The 23,727-nt window shown below is 32.8% G+C and overlaps 1 pseudogene; it reads right to left on the bottom strand.

The window, feature by feature from the left end:
- Positions 1-2,537: 2,537 nt before the first annotated feature.
- Positions 2,538-3,700, bottom strand: LOC145079448 (transcription factor MYB44 pseudogene; annotated as a pseudogene).
- Positions 3,701-23,727: the final 20,027 nt, after the last annotated feature.

The following is a 23,727-nucleotide window of genomic DNA, read 5'->3' as shown; positions in this document are numbered from 1 at the left end:
TCTTAATCCCTTAAGACAACTAACCCAACCTCCGATCTGTCTATTCTAAGATGTCTTAACCCATAAAGTCGTTGGTTTTAAGCCTTTGCATAGCTAGGAAGGACCCAATGCAACAATCTTTAGCTTCTAACACACTCTAAGCTACTTTACTCATACATGAGCCAAAGGGAATGATCAAGCAACCATTTTTATGAATCTATAGGTCCTAAAATGCATGAAAGGACAGCTACAATTTCCTGGAGTGCTCCAAACTCACAAAGGTCCAATATTGGGGACAAAAGTTCATGAAACTTCAACCATAAAGATCTAATGAAAAGCTTGTCAAGGTATAGACTTTATACCTGGAAATGATGCACAAAGAGGAAAATTTTTTGGATCTGCAAGCTTGGTAGCACCCACTCCTTCTTCTCTAGTCTCATTCTTCCACTACAAGCACCAAGAACACTCAAAAACCTACAGAAACTCACACAAGCAACTCAACTCAGGATTAGGGTTTTAGGGAGGGTTTGGTGGCTGATAAGGATAATCAAGTGGGGACATCATGTTCTTTAAATACGGAGCAACCCTTAAAATTCGGGTTTGAAGATTGGGCTAGTACGCACGGTGTACCACACGTACGCCCAACGTACTATCTGATCTTCCGCGTTCCTAAGCTTCATGAGTGCGTTGCGCCTACTCTTACATACATCGTGCGTACAACCAAAATCACAAGCCTTTTTCTCCAAGGGACCAAATGAGCCACTTTTATAAAAATACAAGAAATAATAGAAGTGCGTGATATGTGGATGTTACAAAACTAACATATTCCTAAATATCACTTATGTCTTCTGGTAGTGTTTGGTAGTGTTTTTAAGATCTTAACTGTTTTTTATCAAAAAAGATACAAAATCAACGCCTTAAAAACTACCAAAAAGTAATTGAATCTTAAAACCGCAAAAATGTACCAAATCAACAACAAACACATGCTGTTAAAAACTACAAACATGACTATATAAACTAACTGCATAATCGTACTGTTACATTAACCGCACCATTCGATTTCTAAATTTGAATAATCACATTGTTTGGACAATGATGATCATAGTGATAAACATACTAAACCATTGTATTGTGAACCCCGTCACATTTACCCCTAAACAAAACCACATGGCAATATTCTTTTTTTTAATATTTTGTTTCTATTCATTCTTATATTCATGTTAAATGGTTTAATAGAATTAATAATATTTTAACATAGATAAAAGGATATATAAAAAGAAATTAGCCATCATAATGATCTTAGTTGTTAGGTCACTATATAACAATATATTACACAATGTGATTTTAACCATCATAAATGTCACTATAGAACGATATTCAGTATTCATATATAATTTGGTTAATAGTCTTTTCATGTTTATATCTTTAGCTTGTTAAATGTAGACATAGGTCTATTATAACTTATTAAGGGCATGTTTTGGTCTCCTTCATGGTCTCTTCATTTTGACGACTTGTCCCTTCACTTTTACAATTTTACTTTTGTTGATTCCATTATATTCCCACTTTGATTATTTTCTTAGTTCATTATGAATATAATCTCAAAGCTCAAAGAAAAAAAATGAAGGTATGCGACGGGAAAAAAAATTCCAACATAAATGTTTTTAACTATACCAGCTGTTAGGTGTTAGTTGTTATATAAAATTATGAATTTTAAAAGTGGTTAAATGACTAAAATGAAGATTTTATGACAAAATGTGAAAATGAGTAACCCTCATTAAATTATAAAATAATCATTCAAGATTTTCGATGACAAATTTTGCAAAATGCATATGTTTATAAAATGGATAATGATTTAAAAAGCAACATAAGTAAATAGATTTAAGCACTTATATTTATTTTGTATTTTTTTTTAGTCAACAAGTTTTGGTTTCCATTAGATTTTTAAACTACAAGTTCAATTGTCATCGTACAATGAGTGAGATGACAAATGGGCAACAAGTTGTGCCATTAAGCATTTTTCAATGGTAAAACTAATTCTTTTAAAAACTACATCCGAAGATCTACGATATATAACATTACTATGCATGATTCGTTGTACTTTTTTAAGAAGCTCTACCGCATCCGGTGCGAGAAAACCAAACGTATCAAATGCAAATAGTATGAACACGTGTTGATTTTCCATGCACGATCTCGCAATGATGATAGGTGTACAATATAAAAAAATATAAGAAACTAAATATATAAAAGAATATAAATATTTAAATGTATATAAAAACATAAATAAATATAATATAAATTATATTATCCTTTAAAATCTTTATCCATTTATAAAATTATTTTATGAATAATCTCGTTAAACATTCAAAATAAAGAAATAACTTGCGGGAAGGTTGCTTTTGAACGTTAAGCTGCAAAATATTTTTTCACAAAAAAAAGTATTTTACAAAATAAAACAAATTTAAGAAAACATTTCCATTTTCCCAAGAATTCACCATTGCTCACTCATTTTAGAAATCAACCATTTTCGAACATTTTATTAAATTATTCCTAAATTTCGTTAAAGTATTAAAGAAAACATTTCCATTTCGAAAGAATTCAATTCACCATAATTATATTTGTATATACGAACAAAAAACTGATTATAGATATGCAAATCAAACTACCCCAAATCCTAATAACTCAATCGAAGCTTATCATCATCATCACCAATGGCAATTACCAAATACCAACCCACTTTCTATATTTTCATCAAAATCACTACTACTCGATTCTGTTCACATCCATACGATTGATCAAAGCATTCTCGATAACACCTTCAGCTTTCTGGCACTTCCCCTTTTTCTCCATCCCAGACATGTAATGCCTCACTTCATCTTTTATCATTTCCTGCATCACCGCCATTAATTCCGGGTTGAAGAACTCATAATTCGGACCACCACTTTGCAGCGCCGTCGCCTGTGGCGGAGGCGGTGCCGGAGTTTCCTCTAGGAACTTTTGTCTCAGTTCAGATCCAGGTAAGGACAAGCTTAACGAAGTCGGTGGATCATTCAGAACCGGACCATTGTTCAGAAGACGATGACTCGAATGCCTAAAGTCGTCAGACCCGGTCGGGCTGTTAGGGTTCAGAAACAACGCAGAGCAACCGCTATCCGGTCCGAGGCTAGCAGACCGCTTTAATGGCGGTTGATAATTCACCAGATCTTGCCCATCGAGGAACGAAAAATCATCGTTAGACATCGACGAACACTTACGCTTGAGCGTTGAATTCCAGTGGTTTTTTATGGCGTTATCTGTCCGGCCGTTGAGCAACCGTGATATGGTGGCCCACTTGTTCCCGAACCGCGCGTGAGCCCTGACGATTGTCTCGTCCTCCTCCGGCGTAAACGGACGGTGCTCCACCTGCGGCGACAGCTGGTTGCACCACCGTAGGCGGCAGGATTTACCAGAGCGACCAGGAATCGACTTGCTGATGAGCGACCAGTTCCGAGCACCGTGTTTTTGAACAAGCGTCTGTAAGAGGTCGTCTTCTTCAGGACTCCATGGACCCTTGATCCGATCCGTGTCATTCTTAACTACCACCATTGGAATAACTTTGTATCTATCTGGTGGAGAAAATGAAAAGCCCTAAATCCGATCGGTTATCATGGGAAAGATTATCGGGGTTTTGGTGAGTAAAAGGTTAAGAAAATAAAATTCGAGAAATTTGAAGGAAAGAAGAGTGGGGGTTTTATATAGGGGAGAAGATGGGGAGATAAAGATGAGGCGATAACCGGAAAGGCAGTTATGATTATACAACTGGCAGTGGACACGTGTTGAATTGCGAGTGCGTGATGGCTGTAAACATGCATGAAAACAGAGTTATGAAAAACAAAAAATTAAACTATTTATTTAGTTAGAGAAATGACCAAGATAATCATTTTGTTATAAGTATTTTTTTTTCATTGTCCTTCCATTTCTTAGTTTGTAAATTGAATCTTTTCTTGTACGTTTTCTTCTTGTACGTTTTCTCCCGCCTTGAGGTCTCTTTTATATAATTATATTAGTTGTGAGACCCGTATATTATATGGGTTAATTAAAATAAAATGTTAATATAAACGATTAAATGAAAATTTTATTTGAATTTGAAATTCAAAATAACTGAAAATTATGAGAAAAAAACATGCAAAAAATAAATTAATTAAAATTATGTGTTTAATTATCAAATTTGTGTACTAAATGGGTAAATTATAACAAAATGTTAAACATAAATGTTTAAACTGTAAATTTATTTGAAATTGAAATTAAAATTTAGAATTTGAAATTTGAAATTAATAGTCATTATTGTAGGTTTAATTTATGGAAACTAAATTAATGATATATTGGAAATGAAAAATGAAGTAAATGACAAGTGGAAAATAAATATATCTCAAAATTATGACAAAATGACATGTGGCCAATTGAATAGGAGAATGACAAGTGGCTAAATCATTCTTATTTATTAGGGTAGATTTGTCTTTTAAAAAAAGACTAAACTGTATAAATGGTTTTTGTGGTTAGTTAAAAATTACCACTTTGATCCAAAAAAGTTTGGATTAACACTAGATGTCCAAACTTTTCATTTTGTTGCGATTTTAGTCCAAATTCTATTGATCTTTTTTATAATAATGATTTTCTCGTTACCTTTTTCTTTTTCAGTTTATTTATTTACTTAAAATACTTTTCCAATTAAAAAAAATCTCTCTCTCTCTCTCTCTCTCTCTCTCTCTCACATAATCATATATCACCATATAAGTAAACCCTTCAATAGCTTACATCTGGAACAAAATCGAGAAAAGGAACTAGAACAAAATGCGTGTGAGGAACAGAGCACCGAAGGTGACTTCCATGGACGGGAGCTTAGTCACCGGGCCAAAGATGGTAAATAAATGGGAGATCCGGCTAGATGAGGCAAATCTTCGATTTTTTTCATTTCCGTTCTTGAACGTGTTTCTTGATTTCCAAAAACAACCACCAGTTCTTGTTCTTGAAAAACAGATCTTGAAACCACTTTTGTTGTTCATGCCATGTTCTACAGTAGAGATTTTGTTGTACACGGATTAGATGGCAATCTTCCCAAATCAGAATCGAAAACCCACAAAGTTAGGGTTTTGATAAGAAAGGGGTGAACATATTTGTTTTCTGGATTTGTTCTTGAACCCAGATGTTTTTAGGATTTGATTTGGGGATTCAAATATTTGTTATTGAAGATCATTTCAAAAAACATGTTTCCAGATCTGTTTTAAGGATTTGTTCTTGAACCCAAATCTAAACATGATATGTGCTTAAACCCAAATATGAACATGATGTTCTTGAAACTCATTTAGACTTGCAAACTGAAGATAAACCATCAATTTCAAGAAATATTGTTTATGTGTATGTTCAAGAAAAGGAGAGAACCAAGATTTCTAAACCCAAAAAATAGATGAAGTTCGGAAAAGGAAAGAGAAGGGTGGTGGTGTCTTGTTGCGACAGGGGATGTCCGGTTGGGATTTGCAGTGGCAGCCGGAGATGGTGGTTGCGGTTGGTGATGGCGGAGTAGGTCGTCTAAGGTGGTGGCAGTCGGCGTTTCCAACTGCTTTTTGAGTTGTGTTTCTCTTCCTTCAGTGGTAATGTGTGCGATGGTGGGTGGATGTCGGAGCGGTAGTCTGCAGGTGGGTGGCATCAGTGATGGAGGAAGATGTGGTGGTCGAAGGAGGTGACAGTGGGGTGTTTTGGGCTTGCTCCGGTCAACAGAAAAAGAGAGAAGAAACGGAGGGCAGTGGCTGGTTGTCGGAACAAAAGAGAGCGGAGGGGGAAACGATGGTGGATGTTGGAATGGAAGCAGCAATCTCCATCCTTTGTCTTTATTTTTTCGACAGTCACGGTAGGATGGAGGATGGCGGTGGTTTTTGATGGAGCAAGGTGGTCATCGGTCGTTGTCAAAAAGAAAGAAACATGGTGGTCTCAAGCAAAGAAATAGCAACATCAGGTGGTGTATATTTTAGTTTTGGGTTTGTTGTGAAATTTGAGAGAGAGAGTGAGAGAGATAGATTTTCTTTTTTTTTAATTGGAAAAGTATTTTAAGTAAATAAATAAAATGAAAAAGAAAAATGTAAGGCAAAATCGTCATTATAAAAAAATCAATAAAAATTGGACCAAAATCGCAACAAAATGAAAAGTTTTGACATTTGGTGCTAGTCCAAACTTTTTTGGACCAAAGTGGTAATTTTCAGCTAACCACAGGGACCATTTGTGCAGTTTAGTCTAAAAAAAGTAACTATTTATAGGGAAAATTACAATAAAGTCCCTACATATTGGCCTCATAATCGATTTAGTCCTTATATTTTTTTTATTCAATTAAGTCCCAAATACCGGTAATCGTATTCAATATAACCTTTTGACCCGGTCAACAGGTCATCCAACTTTCAAAAAATACATTTTTGGCCCAGATTTTAAAATTTATTACACATTTGGTCCAAAATTTACACTTTTGGCCCAGATTTTAATTTTTTTTTACAAATTTGGTCCAAAATTTTACCCTTTTTGCCCAAATTTTAGAATTTTATTATGAATTCATCATAACTTTAGTTTTTTTTATAACTTTTTTTCTCAAAATTTGTTTCTAATATATTTTTTCTTTATAAACTCATATTTATACAAAAAAAACATATTTTCACATAAAAATCTTATTTTTTCTATATAAAAACTTTTTTTTAAAAGTTTTTTGTATATAAATATCTAGTTATAAAAAATAGGTTTGGATTATTTGTGTGATATCTCTTAAAAAATCAATTAATAAATTAAAAGTAACCCTAAATTATAAAAACATGTTTGGATTATTTGTTCTTTAATCACATTTATATGAAAGTTTAAATTAGTTACTTTATATATGAAAGTTTAAAATATATATAATATAATAATATTATATTTTATTCGTAAGATTTTTATAAGAAAAAAGTTAAAATCATAACTTTGATATATTTTTTATAACTTTTTAATAAATATATTATCTAAAAAAACATATCCATTCATTGCACATGTCCGATCTAGGTTATGATTTTTTACTGTCAATCAACCTCTTCTTACTTGGATTATTTATAATCTTGTATTTCCTTTATTTTTTAATGTCTGTTATATGGAATACCGGTTGCAATTTATTATCGATAAACATGTTTTTATGGGAGTGAGAAATGACCAAAAATACAATAGCAACATAAATATATAAAATATTATAACTATCAATAACATAATAGAATACTTTAACTAAAGTTCTAAAGAATTTACACATGAGTTTGGTTAAAAAAATTACTCAAACACCTGAAACATGCTTGAGTTGAGCTTCACAAGGAAAATATCACAACCTACTCAAAAACATGATGTCGAAATTTTTTAATAAAATGGTTTTTTTTCTATGAACTACAATTAAGAACTGACATTATTTTTCCTATAAATGTGATTAAAGAACAAATAAATAATATTAAAATGAGTGTAACTAGTTTTTGACAAACTATAATTTAGGGTTACTTTTAATTTTTTTTAATTGATTTTTAAGAGAAATCACACAAATAATCCAAACATATTTTTATAAGTATATATTTTATATACAAAAACTTTTTAAAAAGAGTTTTTATGTAGAAAAAATAAGATTTTTATGTGAAACTATGTTTTTTTTGTATAAATATGAGTTAATAAAGAAAAAACATAAAAGTTGTTAAAAAAAACTAAAAATAGGATGAATTCATGATAAATTTCTAAAATTTAGGCAAAAAGGGTAAATTTTGGATCAAATTTGTAAAAAAAAAATTAAAATCTAGGCCAAAAGTGTAAATTTTGGAAAAAATTTGTAATAAATTTTGAAATCTAGGCCAAAAATGTAAGTTTTGAAAGTTGGATGACCTGTTGATCGGGTCAAAGGGTTAAATTGAATACGATTACCGGTATTTGAGACTTAATTGAATAAAAAAATATATAATGACTAAATCGATTATGAGGCCAATATGTAGGGACTTTATTGTAGTTTTCCCTTATTTATATAACATAAACAAAAATCAGAAAAATAACCACGCACTCAAAATTTAAGTCTATTTACTTTATTTTAATTGATTAAAAACAAACTATATATAACATTTTTACCATAAGTATATTATAGCATATTCAACCATTTTATTCGTACATAAATTATATGTTTGACAAAATCAACTAATAACCGATAGCTAGAAGTTAAACGTTAAAAATATATCTTTAATTAATATAGAAGTTTTTATTTGGAAAAAAATAGATTAAAGTTTTTTAAAAATATAAAATTTCGTAAAATTAAAATGTAAAAGCTTATAAAATATAAAAAAATCGTAAGATTAAAAAACTCTCAGAATATAGTTATAAGAGTAAATTACTGAAATCGTCCTTATGATTTGGTTAAAATTGCACGTTTGGTCCATAACTTTTATTTTGCACTCGGACCGTCCCTATAGTATTATTTTGTTGCACTCTTCATCCCTCACTGAAATTAAAAGACTATATTGCCCTTTATATTTCTTTTCCAGTTTTTATTATTTCTTTTATTATTTATTAGTTTTACAAAAAAATGAACTAATATGGGTTTATAGATATAAGGTCCTACCACCACCACCACCACTTAAAGAACTGTCAACCACAACCACCACCTTTGGCGACGTCAAACACCAACTCCTCCGCCAACACTTCCATCAGCCAACCAAATTAAGACAACCCTATTTTAGATGTTCAAACCCAGTGACGACAACCACACCTTCGTGTAACAATTGGTAAAAATAGGAACGATCGTGCGATGCTATGTTTTGATTATTAAGCAATATGAGTATTTTATTAAGAATGGTTGAAAGAATTTAACCTCTTTTATTTAAATAAGTTATTGTGAAATATAAAACAAGTAACTATTGATAAATTTCGTTATGATGTATGACTACGAACCATCACCGGTTTGTGAACTTAGCATGTAACATCATTTAAACGCAACAAACTTAATTTTTGTATCAACATGTCTCTAGTTGATAAGTAAGTTAGGTTCTATGTAAAACGTTTGCTTAATAGATGTGAAGGATCTAAATTTGACAAATATACGAACCAAAGTGACAAAACGTGTTTAACGATATGGTTAACCGGTTAAATGTCACGAAATTATACATTGCTCAATAAATTTTATATTTAAATAAATTAAAATATAAAATGAATTATTATAAGGTATAATTAAAATGTATTTAAGTGTTTTTGAATAAAAAGAATAAAACATAAACATTAAAGTTCAAATACACAAAAACTACATTGTTATTTTATACTAAGTATACATGTATGTATTTGTATATATGTATTATTATCTAGTGAATGACTAGTTATGGGTCATGAATTAAAGTGATTTCATGTAAGTTTTATGATGTCTAAATCAATTAAGATAAGAGAATTGGTGGAGATAAGTGCCAACTTAACTAATAAGTGCTTAATCACTTAAGGCATTTTACTAAGAATGCTTATTAATCCATCTTCTAATTTTCGAGATTAAGACCTTCCCTCTCCTTAACTAGAACTCCTAACTAACTAAATAACTAGTAGTTAGTTAGTTAACTAACTCTATCTCTAAGCAACCACCCAAGCAAGTGGCTAGACAAGATCACATCACTTAAACTCACATCCCATCACAAGCTAGTCTAGGTTTTGTCCCCTTATCCTCTTCCACTCTTTCCTCCTTCATAATCACGAAATTTCATCTTCATTTTACCCTCATTTGACCAGCCAATACTCCAGGGAATTACTCTCAACCTTCATCTCATTTTCAAGCACAAGAACTTCCTTCCAAAGCCATCAAAACCATGAACTAAAGGGTTGTTGTCCCTTTTGTGTTTCAGCCACCATTTCACCCATCTACACCTTCCTTTTGCTTGATATTTTTACCACCAAATACCCCTGGAGTTACTTGTTATGATACTCAAAAGTATTGATTCAAAACAGTGAGTAAACTACCCTTTTTCTTGCTCTTTTGCTGTGAAATTTCGTGACAGAAACATAGCCAAAAGAGTGGTTGTTTTGGAGCATCAAACCAACAACCAAAATTTCATCTTCAACCTTCCATTCTTCAAGTATTCACATAAGGTGAGTTCATACCCCTACATTTTCATGTTTTATTCAAGTTTTAAGGGGGGGAATACAAGTTAGAACACTAAACATAACTTAAATTTAAATGACAGCTTTCTACAGAAAAGTTGAGTCCTGTTCACAGACTGTTTTGACCATCTTAAACTTAATATCTTTCAAAACTGTACAACATGCAAATAGTTCAAGTTTATACCTTTCTAATCACTACTCGCACGCGTTCATACGATTTTTCTACAATTTATGGCGATTTTTATAAAACTGCCTGTCATTTCAAAAGTGATTTCGGACCAGTATGTGAAGATGTTCATTTTCACACTAGTTTGAGACCACTAAAAATCATAATAAAAATTAGGAACAAAGTAGACTCATTTTATAAACTCTCAGAGGTGACGGATTCAGTTTTTGACTTACGAAGATTTTTCTATGAGCTTTCTAAAAACAGGGACAGTAAAGGGTAAAACTGTCAAAAGTGGTTTATAGATTTATTAACACCTTCTAACATTTTTGAGCAATGTTTATACATTAAGGAAGTTAAAACACAATCATTTAAATATGTTTAATTGCCATTTTTACAAAAGTGATAAGTACAAAAAGGTCTTTAGTATCAAACTTAAGGATTATTTCATGCAAAGTTTCTAATAAAAACGTAAGAATATGAACAACAATTACGAAACATACCAAATCATCTTTTAAAATTTATACATATATATAACCATATACATATATATGTTTTGTTTACAAACTTGTCTTCTACATCGAAAATATACATATATATGTTTTGTTTACAAACTTGTCTTCTACATCGAAAATATACATATATATGTTTTGTTTACAAACTTGTCTTCTACATCGAAAATATACATATATATGTTTTGTTTACAAACTTGTCTTCTACATCAAAAATTACACTTTTCATAACAAGTGAACATTTTACTAGGGATTACTATGCAAACGAGACACATTTTTAGAAAACTATAATATGTATAGTTTTACGAGAGCATTACAAACTTTTACATACTAGAAACACTATTTCAAGAAGTTTACTTTCATATACAAGAACAAACGAACATTTTTTTCACGTAAATCTGTTTTATACTAAGTTTTGTGAGACATCAACTTCACGTACGTTCGAGTACGCATTTCAAGTCCTATATTATATACCAGAATCCCTTGGAGGGGGAGCATGGTGTTTGTATATAGATCTATACGGGCTTGACAACCTGCGCCCTGACTGTTAGCTACAGTCCACCATTTGGGGTGACAAACGTCAGAACATTCCAACGCCTGAAGAACGTTGTGTATAGGCATTTCTAGTCAATAGCATGGTTATAAAACTCACATGGAGTATTGAAAACACATTGATTTACGGGGTTTTTCAGACGTATTGGAAATTTTATACTTACATACATTTTTAGAAACAAACATTGGTCTTGAGAGAAGGCTACATTTATACTAGTAGAAAATATAGGATTTTCTAGAAGCAAACAAACAAGAACAAAACATTTCATTTCATACAAACATTGTCATTTAATACTTATGAAACTCACCAGCTTAAATGCTGATCTACTCTTTCAAAACTACTTGTATGTCCCAGGGATTCAGTAATTACAGGTAACAAACAGCTTTTGAAGAAGGGACGCTGCGGCGCCAGTTTAAATTCATATTTTGGCATCATATTGTAATTGGTTTTGAACATGTACCTTTTAACAATGTAAACTTTCAGTTATATATATGATGGTTGTATTGCTTTCTTTACTATGTATTCATTTGTTACATTACCACATGAAGTCATCCGCCCCCGAACGTTTCCGCCGTTCCGGTTTGGGGGTGTGACAGATTGGTATCAGAGCAATGTTTATAGTGAACTAAGTATATCGAACCACATAAGATATACAAACTATAAATGCTTAAGGGACTAATACTCTCTGACAAAACATTTTTCTTTTTACGCTTAAACAGCGTTACGCTTAACTTAAATTGATAGTTCATTTAAGTACAACTACATGCATACAACAAATTATTTTCATGATATCTAACTATACAACAAGTATTTAGACAAGTTGAAACTACGATTAAGACTCTATATATGTAATCAGATTTTGGACAAATATAGCGTGATCAACTATATTTGCCCGAGATTGGACCAACGTATATCGAGGAATGATCGTAGTAAGCAACAAGTCAAAACTTACCAAACCGTTACTAGAATCAAACACAAGAATTTAAAATACTATAGGAGTATTTTGCGTTACAATAGAACCACACACTTAGATTCTTCATATGCTTCTTACCCCTATTCTCGCATAGGCATCTCAGCTAAACTTCATCTCCACATAGACCCCTACTATCCTGCCACCGAAGCCAATAGATGGATCAAGAAGGATCCAGAAGAAGATTTCGAAGAGTACCAATAAATGAAATACGAGGAAGAAGATTTCCTAGAAGGGACCAGATGGTGAAAGAAGTCCGGGAGATACCATCAATAAACCTTACCCTATCAAGAGGGGTGTGAGAACCTCCACCTCTCATTTCAGGAAGCAACCCATAATTAACTACCTAGCCACACATATAGACTGGAGAGGACAACCGATGATCCACAACCGACATAAACTCACTGCACCGTACTTAGTGCCATAGCACCCATAGACCGGCAAGCAGATCAAGAGAACAATACAGATCACCTACACTCCTTAGAAAAGGGGATAGTCGTTATAGGACAAAGAACCCTTACAGCTACAACCTAGACAGTCATCACAGAACTGAGAACAGAGGAGGCCACTCGCGAAATAGAATCATGCCGACACATGAAGGTAATCAGCATACTGGTGCAATACTAGTTCTATAAATAGACCCTATAGCATTTCAAATTGCGGTAACAATCGTCGTGACGGCAGTCATGGCACACCTCGGCGCTAACAACACAAACAAAAGCGAGAACGGCGCCGAAAGTTCCAATCATAATAACAACCAGGGACACCCCGAGTATGTTCCTGCAACGACGCCCCAAATCAAGGATCTACCAAAAGACAACAAACAGTGACATTCCATACCACCACCATCCCTACTACCTCAGTGCCAACAAGACCATATGTTGGAAACCTGCCAAAATGCATCAAGTGTAGCTTTCATCACAAAGGAAAGTGCAGGGAAATGCACTGCAAGAACTGTAATGAAAAAGGGGCATACCACAAATTTCTGTAGGGTGCCGGCTCAACAGACCAACCAGAACACAAAAGCTGGGATGAGTCGGACTTGCTACAGATGTGGAGAAGTAGGGCATTTCATAAGGAGTTCCCGGAGACTAAAAACAAAGATTTCAGGAGCGTCGGAAGTGTTTTAGCAACAGAGCGTGGGAAAGCAGTAATAGACCCCACTGAGATTCTGGTACGTTCATTCCCGATAGCACATATGCATGGATGCTATATAATAGCAACGCGGAGAGGAGTATTGTGAGTAGTAGATTTAATCAATTTCTCAACCAAAAACCTCAAAAACTTAAACGAAATATTTACAGTAGAATTGGAATAATCAAAAGCACTAGAGACGTGTACATAGGGTGCACTCTAACACTAAATCAACCAATTCATTCAAATCATCCTAAAACCGGTCACAATAAAAATTTACGACATTTTCATTTTAACAACGTATTAGTTAGTTTCCTCACCATACCGATATCATATATTACGAAAAGTCCATTCGCCTAAACCCATCGAGTAATAGAACCCTCGTTGTCTATGGCGACAAACCGGACACAATCCCCCGACTCACCTTTTACAACAAGACTCAGAAGTACCTACACATGAGGTACCACGCCGTCCTAGCCCGTGCTGTGGATAAGAAACAAGAAGAGAAAAACATCATGGATGTTGAAAAGCCCATAACCTTCTCGATATATTCCCAGAAAATCTCCTGGGAATACCATCTGTACGACAACGCGAGTTCAAAAATCAACCTAGGTGCAGTAGTTGCGGAAAAGGGTTGTTGTAAATGCCATCTCACCCAAGTTAATCACCCCACTCAAGTAGAGACTATGGACCCATACTAGTGAATCTATGATTACTAAGTGTATATATTGGAGCCCTATATAATTAAGATTCTATGGACTTAGGGTTGGTAATTCCGCTTTAAATCCTTTTCCTTGTTTGGATGTGGGCTTAGAATAGAATCACCGATTCGACTGTCTTTTCAATCTTAATTATATACGACTTATAAACACAAAGAGATGATAGAGGAATCAGTTATGAGTCATACCATGAACTCCATGACAAGTTACCCAGGACAGTGGATGGACATGCTACCACTTGAGCGATCGTAGACAAATCAACCAAACCCACACACTTTCTACCGACCAAGGATACAAAGAAAAATAGAAAAGCTGACAGGAGCATATCACAAGAAAATTGCGAGACTGCATAGTATACCACTATCTATCATTTTGGATAAGGGACAGGCGATTCGCCTCGTGCTTTTAATAGTCGTTAAAGAAGTCCTTTTTATCACCCTCAAACTGAAAGACAAAGAGGAAGAACCATTCATCGAATCCTTATACAACATCAACTATTACATTAACATCAAGGTCGCGTCATTCGAAGCTCTCTGCAGAAGCAAGTGTAGATCACCTCTTTGATGGGATGAGGTAGGCGACACACAAATAGCTAATAGACAAGTTCCTAACAACACTCTCACCAGCCCCCAGATCATACGAGAAACTACAGAGAAGATTGTTCAAACCCGTGAATGATTGAAGGCATCCCAGGATCGGAATAAGAGCTTGTCTGATGAGACTCTTGTTATTCCACTGGATGAAATTGAAATCAACGGGAGTCTAAACTTCATCGAAGAACCGGTGGAAATCATGGATCAGGAGGTCAAAAGGACGAAACAAAGCCGCATACCCATAGTGAAGGCCCGTTGGAACGCCAAGCGAGGACGTGAATTCACTAGGGAATGCGAGAATCAAATTAAAAAAAAAGAAACACCCCCAATTGTTTAGTGATATCCCGTCTACAAGTTGAATTTCGGGGCGAAATTCTTTTAACGGGGGGAGAATGTAACAATTGTTAAAAATAGGAACGATCGTGCGATGCTATGTTTTGATTATTAAGCAATATGAGTATTTTATTAAGAATGGTTGAAAGAATTTAACCTCTTTTATTTAAATAAGTTATTGTGAAATATAAAACAAGTAACTATTGATAAATTTCGTTATGATGTATGACTACGAACCATCACCGGTTTGTGAAATTAGCATATAACATCATTTAAACGCAACAAACTTAATTTTTGTATCAACATGTCTCTAGTTGATAAGTAAGTTAGGTTCTATGTAAAACGTTTGCTTAATAGATGTGAAGGATCTAAATTTGACAAATATACGAACCAAAGTAACAAAACGTGTTTAACGATATGGTTAACCGGTTAAATGTCACGAAATTATACATTGCTTAATAAATTTTATATTTAAATAAATTAAAATATAAAATGAATTATTATAAGGTATAATTAAAATGTATTTAAGTGTTTTTGAATAAAAAGAATAAAACATAAACATTAAAGTTCAAATACACAAAAACTACATTGTTATTTTATACTAAGTATACATGTATGTATTTGTATATATGTATTATTATCTAGTGAATGACTAGTTATGGGTCATGAATTAAAGTGATTTCATGTAAGTTTTATGATGTCTAAATCAATTAAGATAAGAGAATTGGTGGAGATAAGTGCCAACTTAACTAATAAGTGCTTAATCACTTAAGGCATTTTACTAAGAATGCTTATTAATCCATCTTCTAATTTTCGAGATTAAGACCTTCCCTCTCCTTAACTAGAACTCCTAACTAACTAAATAACTAGTAGTTAGTTAGTTAACTAACTCTATCTCTAAGCAACCACCCAAGCAAGTGGCTAGACAAGATCACATCACTTAAACTCACATCCCATCACAAGCTAGTCTAGGTTTTGTCCCCTTATCCTCTTCCACTCTTTCCTCCTTCATAATCACGAAATTTCATCTTCATTTTACCCTCATTTGACCAGCCAATACTCCAGGGAATTACTCTCAACCTTCATCTCATTTTCAAGCACAAGAACTTCCTTCCAAAGCCATCAAAACCATGAACTAAAGGGTTGTTGTCCCTTTTGTGTTTCAGCCACCATTTCACCCATCTACACCTTCCTTTTGCTTGATATTTTTACCACCAAATACCCCTGGAGTTACTTGTTATGATACTCAAAAGTATTGATTCAAAACAGTGAGTAAACTACCCTTTTTCTTGCTCTTTTGCTGTGAAATTTCGTGACAGAAACATAGCCAAAAGAGTGGTTGTTTTGGAGCATCAAACCAACAACCAAAATTTCATCTTCAACCTTCCATTCTTCAAGTATTCACATAAGGTGAGTTCATACCCCTACATTTTCATGTTTTATTCAAGTTTTAAGGGGGGGAATACAAGTTAGAACACTAAACATAACTTAAATTTAAATGACAGCTTTCTACAGAAAAGTTGAGTCCTGTTCACAGACTGTTTTGACCATCTTAAACTTAATATCTTTCAAAACTGTACAACATGCAAATAGTTCAAGTTTATACCTTTCTAATCACTACTCGCACGCGTTCATACGATTTTTCTACAATTTATGGTGATTTTTATAAAACTGCCTGTCATTTCAAAAGTGATTTCGGACCAGTATGTGAAGATGTTCATTTTCACACTAGTTTGAGACCACTAAAAATCATAATAAAAATTAGGAACAAAGTAGACTCATTTTATAAACTCTCAGAGGTGACGGATTCAGTTTTTGACTTACGAGGATTTTTCTATGAGCTTTCTAAAAACAGGGACAGTAAAGGGTAAAACTGTCAAAAGTGGTTTATAGATTTATTAACACCTTCTAACATTTTTGAGCAATGTTTATACATTAAGGAAGTTAAAACACAATCATTTAAATATGTTTAATTGCCATTTTTACAAAAGTGATAAGTACAAAAAGGTCTTTAGTATCAAACTTAAGGATTATTTCATGCAAAGTTTCTAATAAAAACGTAAGAATATGAACAACAATTACGAAACATACCAAATCATCTTTTAAAATTTATACATATATATAACCATATACATATATATGTTTTGTTTACAAACTTGTCTTCTACATCGAAAATATACATATATATGTTTTGTTTACAAACTTGTCTTCTACATCGAAAATATACATATATATGTTTTGTTTACAAACTTGTCTTCTACATCGAAAATATACATATATATGTTTTGTTTACAAACTTGTCTTCTACATCAAAAATTACACTTTTCATAACAAGTGAACATTTTACTAGGGATTACTATGCAAACGAGACACATTTTTAGAAAACTATAATATGTATAGTTTTACGAGAGCATTACAAACTTTTACATACTAGAAACACTATTTCAAGAAGTTTACTTTCATATACAAGAACAAACGAACATTTTTTTCACGTAAATCTGTTTTATACTAAGTTTTGTGAGACATCAACTTCACGTACGTTCGAGTACGCATTTCAAGTCCTATATTATATACCAGAATCCCTTGGAGGGGGAGCATGGTGTTTGTATATAGATCTATACGGGCTTGACAACCTGCGCCCTGACTGTTAGCTACAGTCCACCATTTGGGGTGACAAACGTCAGAACATTCCAACGCCTGAAGAACGTTGTGTATAGGCATTTCTAGTCAATAGCATGGTTATAAAACTCACATGGAGTATTGAAAACACATTGATTTACGGGGTTTTTCAGACGTATTGGAAATTTTATACTTACATACATTTTTAGAAACAAACATTGGTCTTGAGAGAAGGCTACATTTATACTAGTAGAAAATATAGGATTTTCTAGAAGCAAACAAACAAGAACAAAACATTTCATTTCATACAAACATTGTCATTTAATACTTATGAAACTCACCAGCTTAAATGCTGATCTACTCTTTCAAAACTACTTGTATGTCCCAGGGATTCAGTAATTACAGGTAACAAACAGCTTTTGAAGAAGGGACGCTGCGGCGCCAGTTTAAATTCATATTTTGGCATCATATTGTAATTGGTTTTGAACATGTACCTTTTAACAATGTAAACTTTCAGTTATATATATGATGGTTGTATTGCTTTCTTTACTATGTATTCATTTGTTACATTACCACATGAAGTCATCCGCCCCCGAACGTTTCCGCCGTTCCGGTTTGGGGGTGTGACACTCCGCCATCAACTAAAACCAACAGAAAAACAATCCAGAAAAACAAACGTTGGATGCAAATTATGATGGAAAAAAAACTAAGATGAAAACTCTGATCTAAACAATCCAGGAAAAACACAAAAACACAGACCCCAAATCTAATCAAAATTGAGGCAAAATCAGTTTTCACATCTAAGAAAAAAAGCATATACCCTAAATCAGAGTTTGCATCTGGTTTTACTGTGATGACTTTATTTCGAACAGAGAAAGGAGAAGAAGGATGTTGGTGGATGGATCTTTTTCATTTCATTTGAGTGAAGAAAGAACGCACATATGGATATCTTCCATGGCAGAGGAGTAAAATTTACCAGATTTCATGGAAGTGTTAGCATGTGCACTTCTAACGACCCTCAATCGACATTTGAAACCAACAAAGAAATGGAGACGGTGAAGAGGGAGTAGACAGAGTAGAAGGAGAGGAAACTAGATGCAATCGAGGGTTAGGGGAGAAGAGGTGGGTCGGCGATGGAGGATGAGGCTTGGATTCTAGGGTTTTAGCATAATTAGGAGTTTGCCGGAGAAAGCAACAGTGGTTGGTGATTTTGATAAAGGGATTTCCATCGGAGGATGTGGTGGCTGTAAAGTCACGATGAATGGGGTGTAGCAGAAATGTTAGGAGATAAAGGTGAGGCTGGGCATAAACATGTTACTTTTTTATTTTATAAATATTTTATAAATAGTAAAAAAAACAATAAATTAATTAAGGAAAAGAATTATTCAGGGTAATTTTGTCTTTTTAGGTATAACAGGGACCAAATATGCAACATAAGCATATTGTAGGGACCGTCCGAATGCAAAATAAAAATTAGGGACTAAACGTATAATTTTGATCAAACCATGAGTACGTATGCCTTTTATAAATAGTAAAAAACAATAAATTAATTAGAAGCCTTTTATTTAAATTAAAAAATTTAAGTTCTATATAACCATCTTTTTTAATATAATCATTTTTTTTTCTAATAACCAAAAGCTTTCAAAATTTAGATGCTAAACATACAAAAAAACACCATCTAATTTTATCTTAACCATCATTTTTGTTTTATAAAGGAGTTTGATATAAAATTTAGTAAGTTTAGTTTTAATTTATTTTTCTAAAAGCCGTTCATTAAATGTAAATGTAAAGTTACTAATAAATGAAATAACTATAAATATATAGAAAGTATTTAAACAACCAGAAAAATGTTGGCATATCATGGCAAGGGTTTATCGGAAGGAATTCAAATCACCGACATGGAAGTTAATGCAGGGGAAGAGAGTGTACGGCATGGGGAGAAAAGAAAGCATGGAGCCATGGACTTTCAGTATGCCAGCCTGGCTCCCATATTGTTTTCCTTTCTTTAAGAATAATAAATATAAAAACATAATCTAAAAACATAAAAGATATGTAAAAATATAAAAGGAAAATGATTTGTAAGGGTAACAAACTATTAGATTTGTAAAAAAAAAATACCATCGAACTTTTTTTTGTACACACATCACCAATCAACTATAACTTTTGTACATATATGACCATTAAACTTCACATTTGTTCAAAAAATACCATTATATTACCGATAATAATAGGTCATTAGCCACGTAGCATGCCACGTGGCTGCTGACGTGGATTTTACTGTTTATTATGTACACATTATACCATTAAACTATTTTTTGTACACATTATACCATTAAACTTTTTTTTGTACACATTTTACCATTAAACTTTTTTTTGTACATATTTTACCATAAATGTTATATAATTTATTGAAAAAAATATCATTTCAAAAAATACATATCATTACATAAAAGTAGGTTTCCCGTCACCTGATGTGGATTTTACTGATTTTCTAAATTTTAGTAAACTTATCATTATAAGTCATTTTCCTATCGGTAAACAACGACATAATTTCAATGCACTTTTTTAATCATCAACCATAATCAAGAAGAGGGATGATTATAATAAGGTAACATGTACAAAATGTTTCATGAGTTTATAAGTGTGCCTCAAACGTAGTTTCCTAAGAAAATGACTTATAAAAATATGTTTATTAGACATTAGCTAAAATAATGAACAATTGAGTATTTCTTCGCCGCTCCAGATAAAAGTCTCAAGTTCAAACCTTGTGGGTTTCACTTGATGTATGACCAACATAAATTCACAATATAGTTGTAAAAGAAAGTCATTAGTATCATTGTAAAAAACAAACTGTTTCCCTCAAACCTTACAAAATCAGCGAGTAACAATAGGTGATGGAAAACCCATTTTATGTAAAAATATGTATTTTTTGAAATGATATTTTTTGAATAAATTATATAAGATTAATGGTAAAATGTGTATAAAAAGTTTAATGGTAAAATGTACACAAAAAATAGTTTAATGGTATAATGTGTACAAAAAATAGTTTAATGGTATAATGTGTACATAATATACAATAAAATCCACGTCAGCAGCCACATGGCATGCCACGTGGCATGTTACGTGGCTGGTGACCTACTATTACCGGTAACATAATGATATTTTTTGAACAAAGGTGAAGTTTAATGGTCATATGTGTACAAAAGCTATAGTTGATTGGTGATACGTGCACAAAAAAAAGTTCAATAATATTTTTTGTACAAGTCTAATACTTCGTTATCCTTACAAGTCATTTTCCCAAATATAAAAGGGATCTAAAATTGATTATTCTCCTAGGGATGAGTAACACTTCAACCCTACATCGAACTCGACTCAGACTGAAAACTTGAAACCCGAAACCCTTGAATTACGTTAGCTGAAAATTGGACCAGCTTAGGGTATGTTGGATTTGAGTCCTCAAACGTGTTTCATTTTTTGGACCGAATTGGATAATTTATTTAGCTAAACAATACGTTTTATGAAAAAAAAAACTACACTTAAGTAACAAAAACCTGTATGTTTTATAAAAAAAAACTACATTTTTTAATAAAAATTGCACGTATAAAAACTACACTTTTTAACAAAAAAAAAAACTACACATTTTATATAAAAAAATGCACATTTAATAAAGAAACTATATGTTTTATAAAAAAAACTGTATTTTCTATAAAAAAAAAACAACACACTTTATAAGAAACGACACTTTTTATATAAAAAAAATCAAATTATAACAAAAAACAACAAAAAAACATTTTTACTTTTAACTTCATACTCGAAAAGTCGAACCCAAAAAGATCGAGATCTTCAATTGTCGCTTAGATCATTTTAGCTAAAAATCGACTGATCTAAAATTCGATTTTTAAACTGTATACTGCTACGTTGAAACTTTGAAATATCATAACTTCCTCTACTGAAATTAGATTTAGACGTTCTCTATATGCATGCTTTCAATTTAATGACTACTACGACTTTCATTTAGATCGCTAAGGCTAAAAATTAATTTATCAAAAAATCGTTGTTTACGATACGCAGAGTCGTGTCGGTTTAATCGCGAAATTTCGAAGAAGTGTAACTTCTTCATACGAAGTTGGATTTTAGCGTTCTTTATATGTACGAAATTATTGTCACATACACTATAATGTTTGTTATGATTATTTGTCATAAATAATCTTCTATTAAAAAGTCCTTTTTGACGCTTATTATTTCTAAACCGACTAGCCCGAATTTGCGGGTGTTACAACTATCTTCCCCTTAGGATGATTACGTCCCATAATCATCAACAAAACAAGGCTTGTATAATGAATATGCACGTTATCTTTCCATCCTAGGTGATAACCGTAACTCTCATGTCTTTTTTAATGAGTTTCTAACTCTTAGACTTCTTGGCGGTTGATGGTACTTAATCTTGCATATACTCTTCCTTCTAAAATTTTTCTCTATTGGAGACTTTTGCTCCTTCTTAACCTTTGATAATATATTTACTTCGACTACCGTACCAGACCGACGAGTCATGTTCTAATGACCTCTTATCGTATGATGCAACTGTTAGACTTAGGTTTCTTTGAGTCGGACTCTAGCATGAAAGATACCTTCATTCGTGTTATAATATGATCTCATCACACTCTATCATGTAACATTTCTAGCTACAGGCTGCTTAATCTTAACGGCGAACACGATACCTCTACTGATCGCTTCGATTATCTTTTCCTTCAATCTAAAGTTCGACGCTACGTCGAACTTTACTTCATAGATTAGTAGGAATCGATTCGATATGACCACTAAGGTCGGAATATTTATCTTTGTAGTCATTAACGAAACAAAGGTAATGATGGAAATGAACAAAATAACTCAATTACTTAGAGAATTAATAACCTTGTGACTTTCCCTGATCCAAGTGTGAGTCATATGCTTCCGGTAGTATAGGCCTCTACTACCTTTCACATCTACTCATACACATCCCAAGTATTGTTTCACATTCCACTAAGTTATTATCACAAAAACAATTTAACAAATACGAATGTGTCAAAACAATCATAAAATTTCCCTAGGACTTCTTCCATGTGTATCATCAACAATAATTCTGCTTCAACTTGGTTAGTGGTGGAAATGTCAGATGAGGGATAACTTCAAGGATTATACCAAAAGTTATTTCTTTCTGCCAATCGAAAGTGTACTTCTCCCACACCATATGTATTATGCATTCTAAAGGCAGATACTGCTCTTACGATATCTTCTGATAGGTATCATTGACTATCGTAAGCCTTCTCATTTCCTCCATTTTCCCAGTCTGCTATGAGTCCTTATCATGAAGTTTTGTACACCAAAACAGGTGTTCGGTGTATCGAGATGAGAATATAGATAGAGAAGGTTTAGGCGTTTAATCCTCCTTATCACTCCAAAAAGTTATATGATAGTTCTAATACCGTAATTAAACGTTTAGAAACCTGAACACATAAAATTTCTTAACTGTAGGTCGAAAATAGACCTTAAATCTAGTAATATCAATTTAACTAGGCTACCTAATGCATGTCAAGGCATCTTACAGATATAGCAAGCAAAAGTCATTTAGAACAATAGGGAAATTAGGTATCTAATCCTAAAGTAAGTTAGTGTTTGTGTCAATTCAGGTGTACTACCTAAAATATAATAGACACATTCCTTACGATCATCGCTTAGCTTCCTAAGTTTAAGTCCAGAAATCCTACAAATGCTTAGTTTGCTTAAACTAATGCTCTGATACCAACAGTGACATCACCAATTTAACTGCTAGAAAAGACCGATTTGTTTATGCTTATTTAAAAATCAGAGTATCCTTTATGAGGAATAATATTGAAAAATTTGTTCCCAAAAACATGATAATGATATTATCAAAGCATTTCGGAAGAAATGTATTTTATTTATATTAAAACATTGGGATGTCATCGTCAATACATAAACATAAGCATAACGAAATATTACAAGCCTTACAGTAATTAAACT

This window comes from Lactuca serriola, chromosome 1 (genome assembly GCF_051521515.1).
Source record: "Lactuca serriola cultivar US96UC23 chromosome 1, Lser_US96UC23_V15, whole genome shotgun sequence".
In the NCBI taxonomy this organism is placed as follows: domain Eukaryota; kingdom Viridiplantae; phylum Streptophyta; class Magnoliopsida; order Asterales; family Asteraceae; genus Lactuca; species Lactuca serriola.
Note: the sequence above shows the minus strand (reverse complement) of the source record. Positions and strands in the feature narration are given on the sequence as shown.